Genomic DNA, 21,777 nt, shown 5'->3' with positions numbered 1-21,777 from the left:
TCGCCACGAAAGCTAGGTGCAAATTTCAGCTAACCTGCGCCCTGAGAAGCCCTTTGAGGGCTCAAGATACTTCGGATATATCACGGTTAGATTCTAGCCCTATTTGTGACTGCCGATAAAATATCGTAAACGCAATGGCGACAGGATGAGAGTCGGCAAATGAGAGAGTCACGCTTCGCCGGGAACGATGGTACGACTCGGGCTTTAAAATCGAATGAAGAGAGAAGAGAACTTAAAGGAGCGCGCTGAGTATATATATATATACGTTAATAGTAAAGTCCGACGGAGCCGACGGTGCTCGGTCGAGGAATAATTCGGCGATTTGCGTGATCGTGCAAAACTCGAATGTAGGAGAACGGGTACGAATAATGCGAGGGCGCCGCCGATATTGCTACCGATATGAGATCGTTGAGTGTGGGCCAGGAATGGTAATTCGCGGGAAAAATACTAAGGGGGAAGATTATTTTGTAGCTGCCGCGCGCGGGCGATTAAGGAAATGTAGCTGTGGCGGGAGCTCCGTCGGATAGTTTCAGTATACTTGTTCCCGATCGCTTAACAAACGGGTCGCACGGTAATCACGCAATAACTTCTCTCGGATGCTGGGTGTATGTGTGTTTGCGCGCGCGCGCCGTCCACACAAACGATATTTATCCACGGACTTTTTCCCCTTAATTGCCTCCATTTTACCGTCGGCTGTGTCTTGTGCTGTGCAACTTTATCTACGTCATTATGTAATCCTAATCTTGACTCTCAGTTAAATTTGTTTTGCACGCTAGTTTACGCTTAAAAGTAACTCTCGCGATTATTATCGTCAGAACTGTTATTATTGTTATTAATAATCTTGTCAAGTTATTAAAATTGTTAAATTTTACTTATAATATTAAGCGCTTGAGAGAATACCGTGTCACAACGCGTAATAAGCGCTTTCCGACATTATAATCTCTTTCTCTAATCCCTCCGCCCGTCTTTCTTCTCATTGTTTCCACGTACTATCCCCATGCGTCACGCAGAGAATCTTTTCTTCTCGCTTTTTATTTTTACTCTCTTTTTCTGAGCAAACTTTATAATTTCTAAAATTTTAAATATATAATAATATAGGTATCACAAGAGTAATATTTAAGATTACGAATCTCGCGATATTAACACGACTGAAGCACTAACAAGTAAATTTCTATATATTTTATAATGTAATTTCAGATTTTTTTAATGTTTATTACAGACAGTTTTCAAGCGGAAACTGGTGTTTTATTAATTGTCTTAATATTATGCCCCATTACATAGTCATATGTATTTCAAGATCAAGTAACACTACATAACTTGAAAAATAAATATGTTAAAACGATTTTTTATAATTTATAATATATTATTGTTTTAATAAAATAAGCAAATTAAATAAAATTTAAGGTAAATTATATCCAAATGCTGTTGCTCTGACTTTTCGCGAGAATAATTTTAGATATTACGGTTGACGGGGACCGATTATCAACTATCACGATAGCGTAAAAGTTTTTCCGTGAAGTGGAGACTTGCGTCAATCGCGATTTCTATGCACTTTGTGAATGCACACGCTTGATACTGGAAGACTTTTGACTAGTACTCCGGGAAGAGAATAAAGGTCGACCGAACATCTAAAGAAAAACGCAGCAAGCGTGAAATACTCCGCTGCAGAATTCGTTGAAAGGCGTAAATGGAAACCTCACTCTCGTATGGCAAAAGGTAACGACATTCTGCCGAGATATATCTCGACATTGTGCCTGGATACAATCTATAAAGTATATACGTTCGATAACAGCGATAAAAGTCGAGCAGTCCAAGAAGACGGTCTGGCAGGTATTTCAGTTTCGAGTCGCTCAAGTACACCAAAAACGTCATGTCTCGACACGCGATAACCTTAGACACAAAAACGTCTACCTCCTGCATCATATAAAAGAAATTATCCAGATTATTAATTGCATGTGGCAATGAAGCAACATTATGTGATCATAGATTTTACAAATCTGTACGATAATTTCACACTTTATTTGGGATTATTCAAAATATATGTGTCTTGATAATAACATTTAAAATAATTAATTATTCGTAAGGATGCATCAAATAACTATTTCAAAATGTATCCATATTATCGAGTGTGATTGTATCATTTCTATTGTTATTTAAATCTCTATCTCTATTATTACTATTTAAAGTCGTATAATTAGGATTAAGATGTTTCAAATATTGATTTTAGTGATTTTAATGTGTCCATAGATGTTTTTGTAATGTAAATTAATTTTTTGTTTTAACTGTATTACTCAAGTAATAAAATTTCTATCGTGGAATATAATCAATTAATTTACCTAACTGAATAAAATGCCCGTGGTGTTTGACAATAAATCGGAAATTACACCCTCTGCAAAATATTTACTAAAATTTTGTTCGTAAATTATATGTGACGATCTTATCCACGCTCCTTTAAAATGCTTTAACGACACTTTAAAATTAGTTTGCTTTTATTCAACATTGCCCTTCGAGAAGTAAAGCTTCAAGGTACGAAATCGATTTTCCGATGCCTCTCGTGGAAACCGCGTTGAATATACATGTCCACCGCTACGAACCGATCGACCTCATCCGCATTCTAATCAGACCTTACTTCACACGGCCAGAAACAGCTTGCTGAACTTTAACTCGTTATCCTCGTCGACCACAGAAATGTCCTGGTTGGTTTGGCACTGCCGACCGATCCAACCAAATTCGATCGGGAATGTTTTTGACGTTGAAACCAGTTAAAAAAAATAGCTCAAGTCGTACAGAGACTAACGACTACCGAATGAAAAGTGATCGGAAAACGATAGATACAAGCCAAACCGTGTAAATGCCATTCTTATTGGTGTACATGGCAATTTTATGTATCGGCACCATGTTACTCTCTACTTTTCTACTGTATATAATATAAGAAAATTATTGCGAAATACTAGTTAAGCAATTATTTCTTTAATATAAAGAATCTTTTCTTATATTCCCTACCACAAATATATATCAATTATCTTTCATTATTACAGTTATTTATGTGAATAACGCTAGTAGAGCCTTAATATGCCAATACACATTTCTTACGGAGCGGTAAAAGCAGTTACTGGCGTTATCGTTATTATCATTATTCGCGAAAATAGCGAAAAATGGAATTTTGTTGTTGAGATCCACGTCCTTTCACGACGTAATAAAAGTTATTATTATTTTTAGTGTTATTACTATCGTATAAGTACGCCGGGCGAATCTTGACGTGAGACATTATGCGACGCCACCCGACGAGCGACGAATGTCTATTCTGTCCGCCTAATCCTTATATGTGTAATTACGCTGTGACAGGTAATAAGCGCAGGCTGTTAATTTGTCAGACTTTGATGCGCATTTCTATGAAATTAGCTGGAGATTGAGAGGCTGAGAGCAATTTTGGCTAGAGTGGAATTGTCTGCTGGTAGAGACGAAGTCCCTTGGAATCTGGAACTATCCAGGATCAGCGGTAAATGCAACGGGATGCTGGGTCGAAGTCCTCGAAGTGGCGAAAGGACGACAACGAGACGACGTCGTTAGTAGGGCGGGCTCTAGCTAAGCTACAAACGCAAAGCTATCTAGACACCGGAAATGGACGGCGTGGTACCCGGTTGATGCGCACGTACCCGTAACAGCCGTGCATTCGGTGCGCTTTTCCACCGCCGTTGGAAATCGGAGCGAATAGTGTATCCTTGAGAAAATCGTAAAATTAAATGCAAACAGAGCTGGGAAAAGATCAAATAAAAACAATTGCTGTGTAATTTATCAATTCGTAGATTACTACGAGAAACGATCCATTCGTTATTTGTTTCTTATACGCACTGATCACTCTTTTAAGATTGCATGCAGCTATATAGAGTTGATAATACTAAATTAAAAGTTTATCATTGTAAATTATTAATTATTTAAATTAAATTACTAATATTATGTTTTCTATTAATGATAAATTAATTTTTGTTATACTATTGTGTAAAATAAGTTTATACGCGCTGTTACTCTATTTCGATGCATATTCGATGCGCGACTGTATGTATGTTGCAAAGCAGCACACATAGACACATATGGAGTTTCTTGCACCATACTTTGCATGATAATATGTTTGTATTATGTAAGTGGTTTCTAAGGTGATAGTATCTATAATATGAAATACTTCAGAAAGTAGGAACTGTATGAATAATGAAATTCTGGAAAAAAAAAATAATATAAAGTTTTGTGTAGAAGCTTTTGGCTTTAATATTATAATAATTTGCAAAATCGTGTTTGTTCAGCTTTAATATTTTTTAAAAAAATAGCAATATATGCCGGCTCTATAAAAATATATCTGATACATTAGCATTTTTCTATGTCTTGTACTGTCTTTGAAAAAATTAATAAATCTTTCTTTAATAATTATAATTTAAAAATGTGCATTTTTTTCTCCTTTTTTTCTAGATAATTTATTCTTAACCATCTGTAATAGTTAAGATATAATCTCGTTTGATTTAAATTAAAGACGCTGCGCATATATCATGGTTCTTTGTTATAACGAAAAAAAGATACGGTACGATGAAAATCTAATCGCAACAAGCCTCTCCGAATAGCGAGCGTGCCAAGGCGTGCTTTCCCCTCCTTCAATTTACACCTAAGGTCCCGGTGTTCGTGAAATACCTCCCTTGAGGAATGCACCTCCTCTGCTCTCAAGATTTTCTTCACATAAATAATTTTCAACTGGCATCTCATCCCTACTTTCATCCCTACACTTCCAAACTGAGCAAACAGTTTCCTGATTATGTAATTTACGCTCATGCCGTTACAAATGTTATAAATAGGTACAATTTAAGAAACAGAGATTAGATTTATATTCATAAGAAAAACAATTGTATTATAAATCTAAGACTGTGTTCAGATAAAAACTTTTATTTATCGTCTAAATTATTAAAGGATATATGTGTATAAAGTTTGATTTATAAATTCTATTTGAAAGACTGTATATCTTATAAAAATAAAACTTGACTGAAAATTTAATGACGTTCTAGATATTATTTCTTATGAGATACATAAATGTGTCACCCTGCACTTAACATACGAAAATCTCGATTTATCGACGGAAAATCGCGCGCAAATGTCATTCTTCTTTGCATTTGGCGAGGATAAAATCCACTTTGCCGCATTTTACGGAAATAACTTGTTTGCCGGGTAAGTCGCTCGGAGGGTTTCGCTTCATGCAGCCGCGCGTCTACAGCAACGACGGCAGACAGCGTCGACGAGTCGCGGTCATGCCGCTGTTTAGAAATTTAATGCAACCACCGCGCGTTTTCGGACGCGCTTTCGAAAGTAGTTTGCGATATCGTAAATCACAATCGCGTATATAGCCCGTCGAGCCCGGCGGATTGTGGGTGGGCGTAATGCATTCGTGTGCGTATTGCTCGGCAACCCGGTAATGTATTCGCGAGGGTATAACGTATCGATGTCGAATCCTCCATCGAAAAATAACCACGTCGTAGATATGCGTCGAGGGAGAAACGAGAGGAGATGATGTGCGCGCGCGGCGTGGGACGGAGGAACGAACGATCGGAGGATGAGCGACTACGAGCTTGAAAGTGGTATCGTGGTGAAGTCGCGAGCAAAAGGATGATATTTGTACGTTTCTCTGTACGTCCGTGTGCGATCCGCTCGCGTATGCGTGAGGCAAAAGAGAAGACGACCGGGAAAAAGTCGTCGAGGGTCGAAAAGAAGGGAGGGTCCTATGTGCAGGGAGCGTCGAGCGAGCAAGTTTCTGTTTTTCGCGGAGACCGTGCTTGCGAACCGCGAAGAGACAAACGCGAGTATTATTAGCCGAAATTCTTATACACGATGTCATCCGTTTCTTATTACACGGTATGCGGTATTGTCTCTCACGCAGAGAAAAGATGATTACATACACATATGTAGTATATAATTCATCTAGTTACTGATCTCAAAAAACAAAGATGTTAATATCTATATTTAAACATGCTTAGACCGCGAAAATTTGCAACTTTGGTAAACATATATATTTTTCACGCAAATAATTATTACTATATGAACAGTTTTAATAACATATTAGATATAATATGCCGAAAAGATCGTTAATATGATCGTAACTATGGATCAAATATAAGATGCTTATAATCTATACACTCATATTTACAAATTTTATTATGGTTGTAATTTAAACTTCTTGCATTCGTTTCAAAGCTATTATAAGCTCGCTATCTCTTTTTTTCTCCATTTTTTCCATCTTAAGACAGGGTTACTGGTTTATTAAGAAATAATTTCAAACGCTATAGAGAAAATTACTTATCTCATTAATAATAAGCTTCTCTAGTTGCTACCAAATTTCCTCTAAGATAGTAACTTAGCGTGGTATTACCGCAGTTCTATTAGCATAAAGATGATCATAATTATTATCATCAATAATAAGTTTTAACATAGTTATTGCAGTACTCCAGCTAAAAAGAACAATATTCCTGTAACCGTATACATTCCTGATCCGAGGCTCAAGTAATAGGTCAGGGGACTAGCCCAGTCACGAAGAGAGGGATAAACTTTTGTTACTTCACTGATAAAGAGAGAGAAAAAAAGAGAGAGAAAGAGAGAGAAAAAGAGAGAGAGAGAGAGAAGGGAGAGGACGGGTGGAGAAAAGATGCGAGAGCAAAAGGACAGCGAGTGGATGGGATCCCAACGTGAATCCCAATGGAAACGGACATTCTTGAATATTCGTAGACGGAAAATGCATTCCGTGCAAGTTCATACGCGTACCACACCACCATATGCGTATATAATATACGCGTATATATACATATACACACGTATATATCCAGCAGCGTTTCGGAAAAGGGACAGGCCCGCGCGGCTGTTTAAATTACTAAACTTTAAACTTTCACTCACGTATGCAAACTAATGCAAACTGGAGGCTTGTGGAAGGAACTGCAAACAGCTCGCTCGGGACTCTCCGCTACCATCCGTGCTCCCAGAACGGGTTCTCCACTCGACACCCTCCAACCTCCGTCGACCGACTTCTCACTCTCTTTCTCTCTCTCTCTTTCTCTCTCTCTCTCTCTCTCTCTCTCTCTCTGTCTCCGTCCCTTTCTCTCGTCTAAACGCCCCCGCTTTTCCCCAGCGTGTACCATCCACGTTCGCCGCACATTTCGCGGCTTCGCTATCTATATATCGGGTATCCTAATTTTCATGCCGGCGCGCGGCGGTGGTCGACCGTCCATTGCTTTATCCTTGCGAGTGTTTTCGCTTAACCGAATGAAGACCGAGTAAAGCATGTCATTAAAAGCGCGAGGTATTCATTCCTGCGACCAGGCGGCGGCCGGCGGTTAAGCAAGTTCAACATACTCCTCTCTCAAGCTTTGTTGTAGACAAAACGATTTGCTGGCGTTGCTGAGCGCTCGTTCCTAACATCATTAGGCTTTGCGGTAGGTACGTGTGTTTAAGTTGGACGCATTCTCGACTTGGGAAGGCAAACGAACAATAAAAAACAGAGGAAGCTTTTACGCGATGGCCATTAGTCTCGGGACACTCCGTGTCATGACAAATATTTCACTGGATCACGGATAATGAGTAAATTTTGAAATCGGACAGTCGCGCATCATTAGCAATTTTTCCGATATTAATTACAGCGCACAATTTGTTAATGAATTTATTGAACGAATCAGAGTCGTTTTGCGAGATGCATTGACGAGCGGTGTCCGCTGCGGCTGATGCAATTGCGGACAGTATAATGCATCGAAAATTTTGCATAATGCATAACATGAAAATATGGTACGCGCGCTGTTCAACTCTGCTGAACCCGCATGTCATAATGTGCACTTTGTTAAATCTTCCGTTAAATGTAGGATATTTTATTCTGTATAACTGTCAGAAGCTTTTAAAAAGAAATCTCTCGCGAACAAAGTTTATATATACACTTATTGAATGTTTATCGGCCTTTATAACACAATTCATTAATTTATAAATATTTGTGGTATCTCAGTTAAGCGCGGGCTTGCTCGTTTATTATACAATCGTATTAATCTCTTTGAAATTTCATATGACTCAAAGATATTCTCTAAATTTATCAAGTAATTGTAAAATAAAATCTTTATTTTCTAAAGTAAAAAATAATGTGCTACGACACAAAGTAAATATATCTTAGAATGTTTTGCGACTTTTATATTGTTGTAAATACTTTAAATTACTAAATGACACATTTTTTCCACTATTGCTATAGTTTTCTATTCACTTTCCTCTAATAAAGTTTACTCCTTAGCTTGCTTAGTTCTATAACATTCTCAACGTTTGAGACAACCTGGCCCCAATTTCATATTAATCGAATTTTCTCGCTGATCGCGGAATGCGCTTCGAATCGGAAGGAAGCTTGCGTCAATCGAGCTGTAAGTCAGCATGTCCCGTAACTTGTAAGTTAATCGGCAAACCGCAGAGATATCGTGCAGGAGTCGTCTATATATGCTAGACAGGGCTGCGGGGAGCCGGCGATAAGTCAGCGAAATTATCGAGATTGTCTTTCGAAGTTGCCGTGGCGGCGGCTGCGGCGCCGCTTTGTGGGTAATTTAGCGCAAGCCATAAGTAATAATCGATGCCATGCGAGTAGCGCGGTATATGTGGTGGGCGCTAATAAGGACTCGCATATACCAAATGTGAGTGCGCATACATACACGCTCGTGTGTATAATACATGCACCAATACCGCGCTGACATTCCGTAATAGATGTCAGTTGTAATTCATAGCTAAATGCATAAACGTCCTTCTCGGCTATTAGCGGTAAGATTTAGCCCGAAAGTACCGGGAAATAAAATAATTTCCTGTGCACCTTCTTTTTCTTCGTTCAATCATTCCATTACGTTAGCGTAGATTTTCAGATAAAGAAGTGCTGACATAAATAAATATTGTAATTAATTCTGCTTTTTAACATAATAAATTTAATATTATATGTTGAAATATTTTGTTATACTGCTGTGATATTATAAATGCTTATAATGTTATAAATTGAGCCATTAAACAAGATGTTTATTTTAAAATTTATCATAAGCATACTTGTATCACGTTTTAATGCTATTCTTGATGTAGGTTGTCAGTAAGAAAATGCAATATTGCAGTTATATCATCGTACTAATGCTGACGAGTAAATATCAAAAAATATGATCTACCTTATGACATACCTTACCGACTTCAAGGATAATAATTTGAAGAATTTTAGTTATAAAGCACAAATTCTGTATCTTTCTTTGTTTTGTTTGTAAAAAAATTTTTCGTATAAAAATTTTTATACTTTAATAATAGAGAAATTTCTCATAACAAACTTTCCTTCATAATATGGTCTTTGCAATGTTATTGTATCCTTTAATTATTTCTTTAATCGTTATTAAACTGGTAACTATTGGAATGAATTTATGCTAAAGTACAAAAGCGCTGGTTATATTATGAAAGTTATTTAATCACCAGAATTAGTGGGTAAAGTACGTGATGCATGTGTTATTAATTACAACGTTTTCACAGCATTTTCTCTCCTTAAATTATTGAGTGATAAAGTTGAATTTAATCAAGATATCGCGCAAAAATATTATAAATAATAAAATAATAAAATACTAACATAACTAATACAATAACAATACTAAAATTTCAAGAATTTTAAGGTAAGTAAATAATTACGTATTGTTAAATTAATGTTTTAATTAATACTTTCTGTAATTAATAATTCTCATTCGGTTAGTTGTGCAATGAACGAACCAAATGAGAACTTTGCTTGAGTTATACTTTGAATAGAACATACGCGCGACTGGGGCTACTTATATGATGAGTAGATGAATGGTATTAACATTAGTAATAGCGCTGCAAATTATCTACATGCATAACTCTTTTTCCATTTTATTTCGTACATGTTGCTATTTTAATTATACTAATGGACATCCTATTAATATCTTTGATATAAGCTTTTATTTTTATTGCATACTCTTTTTTCCTGTAAATATAAATTTTATATATATGCTTATACACACACATATTGACACAAAAACCAAGACTATCAATTATTACAGATTGAAGTCTATACATTAAAGTCTTTTCATCTTCAGAATGTCAACTTAAGTGTTAGTTAAATTAATATTAAATTAACATTAAATATTTCAAAAATGTGAAAAAAGATATCCAATTTTTACAGCTTTTTTACGTCTTTTTTACATTTGTTTTATATTTCATAAAAAAGAATTAATTTAAATTTGATGAAAAATCTGAAATCAAGAGAAAATTTTCATATCATAGTTATTTTATACAACGCTTTTATATGATAACCATACAATAGAATATTTTTTATGTCGCCAGATTTGTTTATCTAAGCCATAATTCTAATCTAATTCCATTCGATTGCATTACGTATAAAAATGATTTTTGTTATAAAAAGCTTGTTTCTACACTTTTTATATATTTTTAGCACACATGCTTTTACATGCAAACGATCACTTCATTGCACATGATGTTTATCGGTGCGCTAAATTTCCATTTTTTATTTTATGTGTTCATTTTATAGTTCAATCCTTCCCCATGACCTATAATAAATTTATTTAACTTAATTAAATGCTATGACATTTTAATAAAACATCTATCTAGTCGTGAAAAAATCGAACTAAATAAAAATTTACACATATATTGGAATAAAATATTATTCTCGCAAAAATATACATCAAATTTTAAATACAAAATTTATTTATGTTTGTAATAAATATTTAATCCAAAATTATATAAATATAGACATGTTCACAAAGTATCCATAATAAATGAGTAAAATAATAAAAGTTTTTTGTAACATACATTTAAAGAGCTTGTTTTTTAGAAATCTTTTAATTATTAGAAAATATAAATACATAATTTATTTGTAATTAGAAGTTGGCGTTTCAAGCATATTTCACAAAAGGAAGAAGAGTGAAAGAAGGGAGAGAGTGGAACATAGAAGAATATTCTTTTGAGAACAAATTTCTTCTCAAGACATAATTTTTCGCATAATCGCATACGCTTTCCAGGTTTCAGTTTTCAAATTTGTTACTGTACCGTGCAGCATATGTCCATTTCAACCGCAGTAATATTTAATACTCTTATTACGGAGCGTTGAACGCGATAAGTTCGTCCGTTATTAATTCTAAATGAAATGGACTGAAACGTAATTAAAAAGAAAAAACGGTCGCTGGCGATGAAAGTGGCTGAGGCAAATGGTTCGTCTCGGCGGCACGAATTAAGATCGGCTAAAGCAAGACATTTTCGGAAGTACGATCTCTTTCTCCTCGAATAAATTATTCATGATTTCAATGGGTGATTAATTGAGGCTTTAAGTCGAGAGATTATTAAGACAAATGACGTCGATAGAAATACTTCTATATTTATACAAATCACACTTGAAATGTTTTAAATGACAGTTAAAAAAAAGTAGGGAAATTAAGAAAAAATTCACACAAGATATTGTTGATGTGTACTTATTATGTCCATTAGTCCTGCTAGTTAATCATACATATATTGTAGAGGATTAAAATTTATATGTAGAAAGTAAACTCCACGCGAATGGAAAATTTAATACCCAGACAATGCTTATGAAATTCTCTAGAGATTTAACCGTTGATGTAACATATTTTGCGCAAAGTATTATTTTAACATACAGCAAAAAAAGAGAAAGAGAGAGAGAGAGAGAGAGAGAGAGAGAGAGAGAATAAAATTCGTTGACAGTATGACTAATAGTTGCATCAGATTTCGCGACTGTTACTTGTATTATATGATGTACAAGCGTCGTTGAAACATTTTGCAGTTGCCTCATCTATTTGCGCGGGCGCGTATAACGATTTAGTTTAATAATTAAGTATCTTTTTTAATAGCAGATAAAAAGTTTACGCGTGTAATATTGAAGTTCAGCAATTAGTTGCGATATAATCGTAGTACATTAATATTATCATTATCCATTCAGTAAGTGTAAAATATCCGCTATAATTTTATTACCTAACCATAGCATAATGATGTTGGAAACGCGTGCCATTAAAACTGTTATCTCGCGATAACACATTGTTTATACATATATAAATCAATGATTACGTTATACCACTTTTCTAACTTTAAGATCATTTGCATTATGTGAGAATTTGTGTAACTTGTACGTTTGTAATTTTGTATGTTCTTTTCTTATAAAAAAAAAGAATTTTACAGATTTTTAATATAAATAATTTTAAAAAAATTCGCAAGAAAGTATGGATGTAATAATTACTCTCTGCGTAAGGACAATAGAAACGGATATTAAGTAGAACTGTCGAAGATATTTATTCGGTTTCGATATCCCGGAAATAGTTTCTCGGTAATTCAATATATTGCAATCGTAGGTAATACAGATGTACACCCACACAAAATCTTTATGTCCGAGCAAGCAAGTCTGTTATTTATATTGAATATTTGCTACAAGATCTGATATAATTTTGTGCTTGCTCTAGTTTTCCTCTCAGCTGTAGAAGGTACGCCACGTCTCATCGAAATTCTCTCTTTGAATATATATCATTGAACTTGTTGCTATTACATAGATACGTACATACATTTCGGAGAGTTACTTGGATGTTACGTAATTTACTTGCAATTAAAACCGTATATCTACTTAGAAATAACGCTATACTGAGAAGTATTACTATAATCATCAGTACGCGATACGATTAAATGATTCAATCGATGTTTCATTTATCGTGACGGAAAGGAGAAATTACGTTGGGAAAAACCGCTTAAAGCAGTCAACATGCATTGAATTGACCTCTTCTTTTCCGTTACTGATATATTTCTCCTTTTTAGTCATATACGATATCAGTACGAGGAAATTAAATGCACGACTTTTCTCGTGAACAATAATATGCAATCATAACGGACGATACTTCTTTTCCGGAATGCATGCGCTATTAGTCGCGGATACTCCTGATTTATAATTAAATCGCAATTTTGTCTAATCGCTGACTCGAATAAGCGGAAAAGCAATTTTCTGTTTGTAGCATGTCGCAAATAAGCGGATTCCCCTTTGCGTTACGTCAATAATTCATTAGCGATGAGTCACATGGTATAGTTTGCAACAAAAATATCCGTTTGGCAACCGCGATTTCAAATTCTAAAGAAAATCAATTAGAAATTAACAGGTAAGAGAGCTCAATTGACGTCACAGTTGAAGGAAGTATTTTATCAATCATTAATTAATCAAACCTGACGGTTTTCATTAAACCAAAGTTGAAATATCAGTTGCCATCTTAACTTTGCTTTAGTAAAAACTGTCTATATTATATATTGTAATTGATAATTTTGACTAAAATTACTAAATAAAATCAACGTCTTAAGAAACTCCACTTTTATCGAACATTGGAAAATACAGAAAATAATTCCATATTACTTTGTAATTTTATACTTATTCGGCGATTATTTTGCGATGAAGAATCGCTTTACGCCGTCCTTGAAAAATCCCTACCTTGTCTCTTATGACGTGCTTGTGACGATTCAACCTGTTCGGAAACATTTATAAGTGTGAAGGTTATGGCCGAGCGCAACACGGAGTCACGCATACGCCAGCGCGATGACTAATTTTTAATGCATGTATTTCTTATTGGAATAGAATGTTGCGAAGTTTCCTGAAATAATTCTTTTTCTTGTTTACTAAATTTTTGGTGCTGCGAAAGAGAGAAAGAAAAATGTGTTTGTTAACATTCTTTATGTTCTTTAAAACAAAAGTTATATGTCTGTATTTTTTATAACGTGGAAAACTACATTGAGAAAAAAAATACTTAAAAATTTATTTGTGAAACATATTTGTAGAATAAAATTTATTTCTGTGAAATAAACCTTATATTCCACAAATAAATTTTTTAATATTTTTTTCTCAGTGTAACTATATTTTTATAGAAATAATAATACACTATCACATGCTTTAATCTTACTCTATCTACTACATCTATTGTACTATTCTGTCATATGTAAATCAAATATTAATTAAAAACAATTAAATTCCCTTTTTTTAGCAAAAAGTTTACAATGTACCATCTTTTTGAATTTTGAAAAAAGATACACAGTGTCAAAAATTGTTTCATCCATCAGATATTGTCCTGGTCAACTGAGAAGAACAATACATCATAATCCAGATTAACGTACTGGAAGGGTATCCTTATAAATTATTCATGTCATTTAATAAATACGCAAAGCGATGTAAAACAAATCGAATCATCTAGTAGATGTATTCCGATATAGCAAGTTCTTTATTTATTCGCGCAGTGGGGCATATAATTCATTGAATAACCGGCCGTCCCGGCGGATGCTACATTGGAAATATAAAATATATTCTTTCATTTCCCCGGGGAGAAAGACTTCCAAGAGCTTAGCGGAAGATACCGCTAACGGAGAGGTAGTCCTCTCACGATCGGACCTATTCTGGTAGAGACAATCACCTCTTGCCTCGCGGATTAATCTATCCCTTATCCTTCTTTTTCCTCTATCTTATCTTTTTCTCAGAAACAGCTAAAAACGATGACACGTCTCGAGGCAGCGTGGATAGCTTCTCTCTCCTACCATTCTCCTTCCACCACCAATCTGCCGAGTACTTATGGAGTCTCTCACAGATTAACTTTTGATACGCGTCTTCAGTCTCTGTGCTAGCGCCGATTCGTACGTGTGCGGCGTAACACGTTTTCCTGTCGCTGATTATTAAATTTGTATTAGCGTCGCGAATTGCTCGTAAAGCGTAATTTGACTGGTAACCCGAGGAGGTGAAGGTATTACGGGTAGGATCACGGTATATATATACGTGGAACGAAGAGAAAGAGGGGAACGAGTGAGCCGCGCAAAGTTAGACGAAGAACGAACGAATGTGAGTGTAAAGTAATCGTTAATCTTGTTGGCCGTGAAATTGCGGAGGGTACCGCGTAAGTTTAACGTAAATTATGCAAAATGATTTGCATCTCGCACCCAGTAGGTGCTTTAGGACCCACTGCTTCCTTTGTGTTCGCAAAGCAAACTAAGCATGGTTTTATGCTCGATCTCGCAGCGGTCGTGATTCCATAGTAACTTGGGAAATCGTTTACAGCCCGGGACCGCGTTTGCCTCCGAGAAACGTTTATATACCGCACTAAAGTGTCCCAGCAAAAATTTTGAAGGCAATCTAGTATCTCTGGCGCTACGTATTCTTCAGAAAATCATTCATTTTCTTTATATATTATCTTTATATATTATCTACCAGTGTTTCCCGTAAATCGAACTTTTATTTCCACGTTTCTTTTAGATTGATCGCGTAAGTTTGGCTATAGAAACAACACGATTCTTCATTTAAATTTATTACGGAAAATGAGTAAAAGTACAAGATAGAGATTTATTTTCCATCAAAACAATGTTTTTCTAGCAGCTTAATTTTTACTGATACTTGTTATCGGATCTAATTATAATTTTAATTTATTTTTGTTTCCTGTAATTTCTTCCAGTGCATTACTGCGGAAAAATATAAAATTTAAAGTAATAATTTTACCACTAATAATTATGCGTAATATATTGGAATTATTAATGGCACGCGGAGAAATACTAGACAAGAAATAAAAAAGGTTAGTCAAGAAATAACGAATTCCTTTATTTTATTTAAAACCTGCAATGAAATTATTCGCATTGTGAAACGTTGTTTTTTTATGCGAACGTAGATATGTAAATGGTACTGAGGCAAATAGGTATTCTTTGTTTGCGAACGGAAATTAATCTCCGAATTTTTCGTGTGCGAGAGATAAAATTAGCCGACTTCGGTTACCGAAGCATCCACGTTGACGGGCAGAGACAGGCAAAAATTAATCGTTCTCGTCAACCGCTCGGGAGTCAGTCGGTGCACGTGTAATCCTTGCGATTTGTATTTTCCCGCAGTAATGCGTCGGGAGAAATTACGGAAAACAAAAAATAAATAAATAAATAAAAATCAGAAAAGGAGATAGCACGGGTATACTCCATGTGTCGTGTATTTCATTTCTACGATTGCAGATTACGGTGCGATGGACCTATTTTTAAAAATTACGACGCACCATATATATCGGCCGTCGCGTGACAACCCGACAAGGCTATATATATAGGCGATAAATTGTTTTAAAACCCGTTGCGCATTTATAATGGATATATCCGCGTATGGTCTCGCGAATGCTCCATAATCCTTCCGCTCTGTGAGAGATACAAAGATAAAAAAAAGTGGAGACAAAAGATAGGAGAGCTCCGAATATAAATGCCGGCTCATATTTCTAAAAGATTTACAATGAGAATCTCACTTATATCAGCATATATAAATCGCAGATCCGCGGAGAAGCAAGCAATTGAAGAGACAAGTTCGCCACGTCTATGCCTGTCTTTTTAGCAGTCGATTATAACGAATTTAATTTCTCCGTCTATATCACGACAATCCAGAAAAGAGCAGCGAAGCGCTAACCAAGGGTTACTTAAGCCAGACTGTCGGAGCAACAACTTAGTGTAAAGGACCGGTCACCGTATCGCGGAGTAATGTTGAAACTTTCCTCTAGAAAGTCTAGAATTATCGCGAGTATTTCACCTGAAGGAGCCAGATATACCCGCCCATTGTGTTCTGTTTCATGCTTGGAATTTAAGCATTCAGATGGAGATAGCGCAATTTATTATTCCGGGCCAAAGTTAACTCGTCTTTAATCACGACAAGTGGCGCGCGTTGTTATCTCGATAACTTTTATTACAAGCTTGAGCTCTCTTTCAAAATTTGTTACTTAAGTCTTTATGTCTAGCGGGAGAAATCAATCGAGAATTGATTAAGAATTCCCGCAAGAATGTGCGTCATTTGATGTACATTTGCTTGCGCACGACGCTTGTAATTACGCGTGCATCTAAAATTGCTTAAGTTAGACATTACGACTAAAGCCCACACACAAGTAGTATCAATAGCTTTAATTGCCTAGGGCGATGTTGGCTTATCTTGATGACGACGTTGCGTGTCGTCTTTACTAAGCGCGTTGCTTAGGGATACTTTACAATTATTGCGAGCGTTCACCCACCTTCCGTTTACGGAAGTTAATTTCTGTTGGTATCGATTTAGATAGCCTGAGACGACGTTAATTGATACTTAAGCGATAACGTGATGCGACGCAACGAGAAAATGAGAAAATAAGTATCGCGTACTTCCCCACAATTAAGTATTATTGCGAATGCGTTTATTCGATATTACATGTCAGAAAATGCATTGCTATTGATGCAGTCTTAGAAAATATTTTTAGAATCAATTTCTATCATGCAATTTGGTATATTTTAGAATTGATTTCAATCAAATTTATGATAGTATTTTATAAAGCTATCAATTGTACAATTCAATATTTTAACAAACATTTAAAATAACAACAAACAATTGTAAATGGATAATTTAATATTATTAATATTAAAACAAGAATTTAAAATAATAACGAATAATCAATCGCGCGTATCAGATAAAATTTATATATTCAAACATTATGCACACATCAACATGTATGAAAGTGGAAGTGTTTGTTGAAATATCATTAAAATTTATGTACAACAAAACTTGGATTCGAGACGCATAGATATACTTTATAAATTATTCATCAATTGCCTTTACATCTTGATGCAGAAGTTACACGTGCGTGTGTGTGAAACTTCTTTCTTTTTGAATAAAAAAAGTATAATAACAGCGTTTAGTTTTAAAATAATGTTTAAGTTGCATTGTACTTTTCATATATTTTCAGTTCTTATCTTGCTCGTAATAACCATTTCGAGAAGAATCGAACATAAAGTATATAAAGTTTACAAAATTTAAAGTAAGCATTTTGATCGCTTCAATGCAAACGTCGTTATTTCTGGTAGAAACAACTCAATGTATGTAATGTGCAGAAAATTTTCATTTGTTAATACAGGCTCATAATAAAGCGTTTAACACGATTTTTCACAGCCGCGAGGTCTTTAGAAAGAAAATATTTCTCCGTCCTCCGTACATCATCATCCATAAAAGTTTACGTTGTCTGAAAAAACTGCCTGCCTATTACGGTCAGGATTTTACGGCATTCTTTAAATTGGCTGTCGCGCAGATCGTGGCGTCAGACATAATAATTTTTATCATCGATGCTACGACCTTCGTAAAGTAACCACATTCCGAGGTGGCATCGTACGGGATGACACTGCTCCGAGCTAAAACGCAATCGATTGAAACGTATACCGCACCCATCATCTATAAACAATAAACTCTACTTAAACAAATCAATAATTAACCAATGTTATATAAGAATAATTAAACATAAAATTCGTAATTTTAAGTATTTTTAATATTGTCATCATATATCATTTTTATTTAAATCTTTATGTTACAAAACATGTTTAGAAAAAGGAATCTTATTTAAGTATAATATTATAGAGTGTTTAAAGTATAGAGTATAAAAATCTTTGTTCAAGACGATATAATATTGTCAAAAATTGTTCTGTACAATCACTAATGCACCGTTTGTCCAGCTGGAAAATTAGTTTGAAACTTTCTATGAACGGGTAAACCGCGGACCGCAGTTTGCCGGCAGCGCACGAAAATTTTCGCGAAACGCGATAGCGTGGAAATAAACACGCTCGCGCGAGCACTATCACCGTTCACGAGCCGGCATTTTGCCGGAACTCTATATAATCTTCTTTCCTTGTACTTGTCTCACTTTCTGTGAAGGCAAGTTTACCACACTCGCGGAGTTGCTTTGTTTTCTTTAAAAGCTATATATGTACGCATATCGGAACTTCCCGCTAGATATCCTGCTATAAGCTATGCTACGAACACATAGTTCTGATACCTTTTGTTATAACATCTTTCTGTATCTTACAATGCAACGATTTCTATATGCATTTTCTTGGAAAGCAAATAAGATAAAGAAAAAATGTGAAAGAAAAAGAATAAATATTTTATGTAATGCGGTATCTAAATCGGGTATGCATGGTATCATGATACATATAGGATAAATGGCCATCTTTCCTGTATGTCCATCTTACCCAAGTTTATCCTATTATTTTTTCTATATTTACATTCTTCAGCAAATCAAGATATCGCTTCGCTTTTCCTTTTGCTGCGACAGATTCGCAAAACCACAAATGTGGCAAAATAAAATTATCATGAAAAGATTGATCTATCTCAAGATTTTAATCGAGGTGATGTCAAATTTCAATGCACTCAGATATGCTGAAGATGTTTCCACGTGAAATAATGCCGCATAACCCGAGCCGCACTGATAGCATTATAGGAAATACAAGACGCGGAATAATTTCGCTCGAGAAATGGAAACTCTTGAAAATATTAAAAACACACAAAGTTTCGAATTAAATAATTAGCAGTATCAGGCTACGCGGAATCATTTATTGTATACTTATTATTACAAAATTTATTATTACTATTCATTTAGTTATTGAAAGAATCTGTATTTTTCATTCTTTCTATATGTGATTCAAATTATTACAATTTTTTCAGATATTATACTTCAAATATTTATTTTTGATGCGAATAGCGAATTTTTAAGCAGATAGGCGATAGCATGGTATGCGTTTAGGATTGCATTATTAAATTTATTATAAAAACTTACTCTTCATTTATTTTTCACGTTTCGAGATCTGATCATGCGATATAAATGTTTTAGCAGCGTACAATAATACCACTTTAGTTAATTTTTGTTTATTGTAAGTATGAACACGAAAAATATTTTTAGAATTTTTTAAATTTTGTCCTAATACGTACGCGTGCGTATTGTCGCATAATATTTAATATATTTATTATATAAAATTTATATACTCTCCGTTTTTATATATATTATATATTCAACAGTCTATTATTTAAATACTTCTCATATTATGTATTTTGCACAGGGTATATCAAATTAATACAGTATAATTTTTAAAAATCAATAAAATTAAATCAACAAAAACTAAATCTCTCTCACAAAGAACTGCCGAAGTAAATGATACTTGTACTATGCTTTATCGAAATCAATAAATGTTGATGTTTATTTTGATATTTATTTTATTATTTCCGATTAACACAAGATATAGTGTGAGATTGTGTTATTTCAAAATCTACATAATAAATGTATCGTTTTCAGATTTCCCATTGATTTTGCGTAAAGAACGCTTGGTACATCAAAATGCATCTATCGGCATTGCTTTTCCTTATCGTAACGTGCGCCCTCGCACACTCGGCGGTCGGCATCACAGAAATTGTCGATTCTGATTCCGTGTATTTCCCTGACCAAACGGACTACATCAAACTCGCTACCAAGTGTAAAGATAACATGATACTGTGGCCAGGGACCCGTCGGTGCTACAAGGAAGGCGAGCAAGGTCCCTGTAACGTCGGTCGGGTACTGGTATTCGACCGTCGGTTACTGAAACCGTACTGTAAAGACCTCATATTTTAACGATTTTCGAACAGAAAGGAACATAATCAACTGTTGGCGATGTGGAACTTACTATGTACGCGATTTGATGCACGATAGATGACGGTAGCGACCGTAAATTTCCCGGGACAAGTGTTCGGGGGAAGAAAAACGTCGTGTTCAACTCTATCTGCAGACAAAAATATTTGTTCAAGTGAAACGCGTAAAAATTTCCATACCGCAAGTATAAATACTATTCTACCTGACTGTATGTATCCAATGCAAGCAGTTGCATTTCATGAAAATAATGTTATGGTAATATGTATAAAGAGGTAGATTGCGTTTGTATTATAAAGAAATTTACGCTTTTCCTAGGCACAAATGTGTAATTTAAAAATAGATTTCGAAAGAGAAGCTCAAATAAAAAATTAGTGAGATAATTAGTTCGATATGCTTTAATTCTTGCTCAGGGATGTAGGAACTCGTTTAACGTATGCCATAATGAAAAGTGACGCTAATATAGTGTCACATTTATCTTTTGCTAGACTTATGATATAAATGCATTTACTTGAAATAAATCTTGCCTTAATTTATATTTATATATACATATTTATATATACATTTATAATTATTATGCTGAGTTCTTTGTATGTAGTTGTTTTTAGATATTTAGTTTAACATGCTTGTTATTTAAAGCTGATACGCTTTAACTTATTGTATATAAGATCTGATAAAAATTAAATTTCTTTACATTTCTTGCTTAACATTATATTTTTGTTGTGTTAAACTTTAGTATGTATATACGTATGTATATACGTAAGTCCATTTTTACTGATTATCTCTATATTATTAAAAGATAATTATAAGTAGATGAAATTTAGGATTACTAATGTATATTAGAGTGATGCATGTTGTTGTGTGAAAATAAAAATACGTTAGTTTGTAAGCATTTTTGTTTCGTATATTATCAGCGTTATCTCACGGAAATTACTTTACCAATTTGTATTTTTTATTTGTACTTAAATTAAAGATTAAATACTAAAGAAATAATTTTAATGCAACGTTTCTATTATTTTATACTTATCGTGTTCATGTACTAACAATAACCGTAAGAGCTACTTTTAAATATTAGAATTAAGAATTGTACTTTTTGGTTACATTTGGTTACATTATAACTAATAATGTAAAAATGGATAGGAAAGGAAAAAGAAATAATACTTCAAATGTCAAACGTGCGTCTATAATGCCACTACGTATCAGTTACAGATAAAATGAAATGGCAATTGCTGAAAATAAATGTAGCCACCGGGTGGACCACGAACACTTATCGAACTATATGCTGCTAGTATTTATTAACAGATCGTAACTTATA

General features: G+C 34.5%; 2 long non-coding RNA genes across 2 annotated transcripts in view; one reads left to right on the top strand and one right to left on the bottom strand.

Annotated features, from left to right (window-relative positions):
• Window positions 1-21,777, bottom strand: part of LOC139823444 (uncharacterized) — a 116,009-nt gene that overhangs the window by 28,896 nt on the left and 65,336 nt on the right. The gene's annotated exons all lie outside the window — the stretch shown is intronic.
• Window positions 14,623-21,461, top strand: LOC139822924 (uncharacterized). Its single transcript, XR_011734643.1, has 2 exons — window positions 14,623-14,887; window positions 20,133-21,461. It is a non-coding gene; the product is annotated as an uncharacterized lncRNA (long non-coding RNA).

This window comes from Temnothorax longispinosus, chromosome 12 (genome assembly GCF_030848805.1).
Source record: "Temnothorax longispinosus isolate EJ_2023e chromosome 12, Tlon_JGU_v1, whole genome shotgun sequence".
Lineage (NCBI taxonomy): Eukaryota > Metazoa > Arthropoda > Insecta > Hymenoptera > Formicidae > Temnothorax > Temnothorax longispinosus.
The sequence above is the reverse complement of the archived record's forward strand: the minus strand, read 5'-3'. Positions and strand labels throughout refer to the sequence as shown.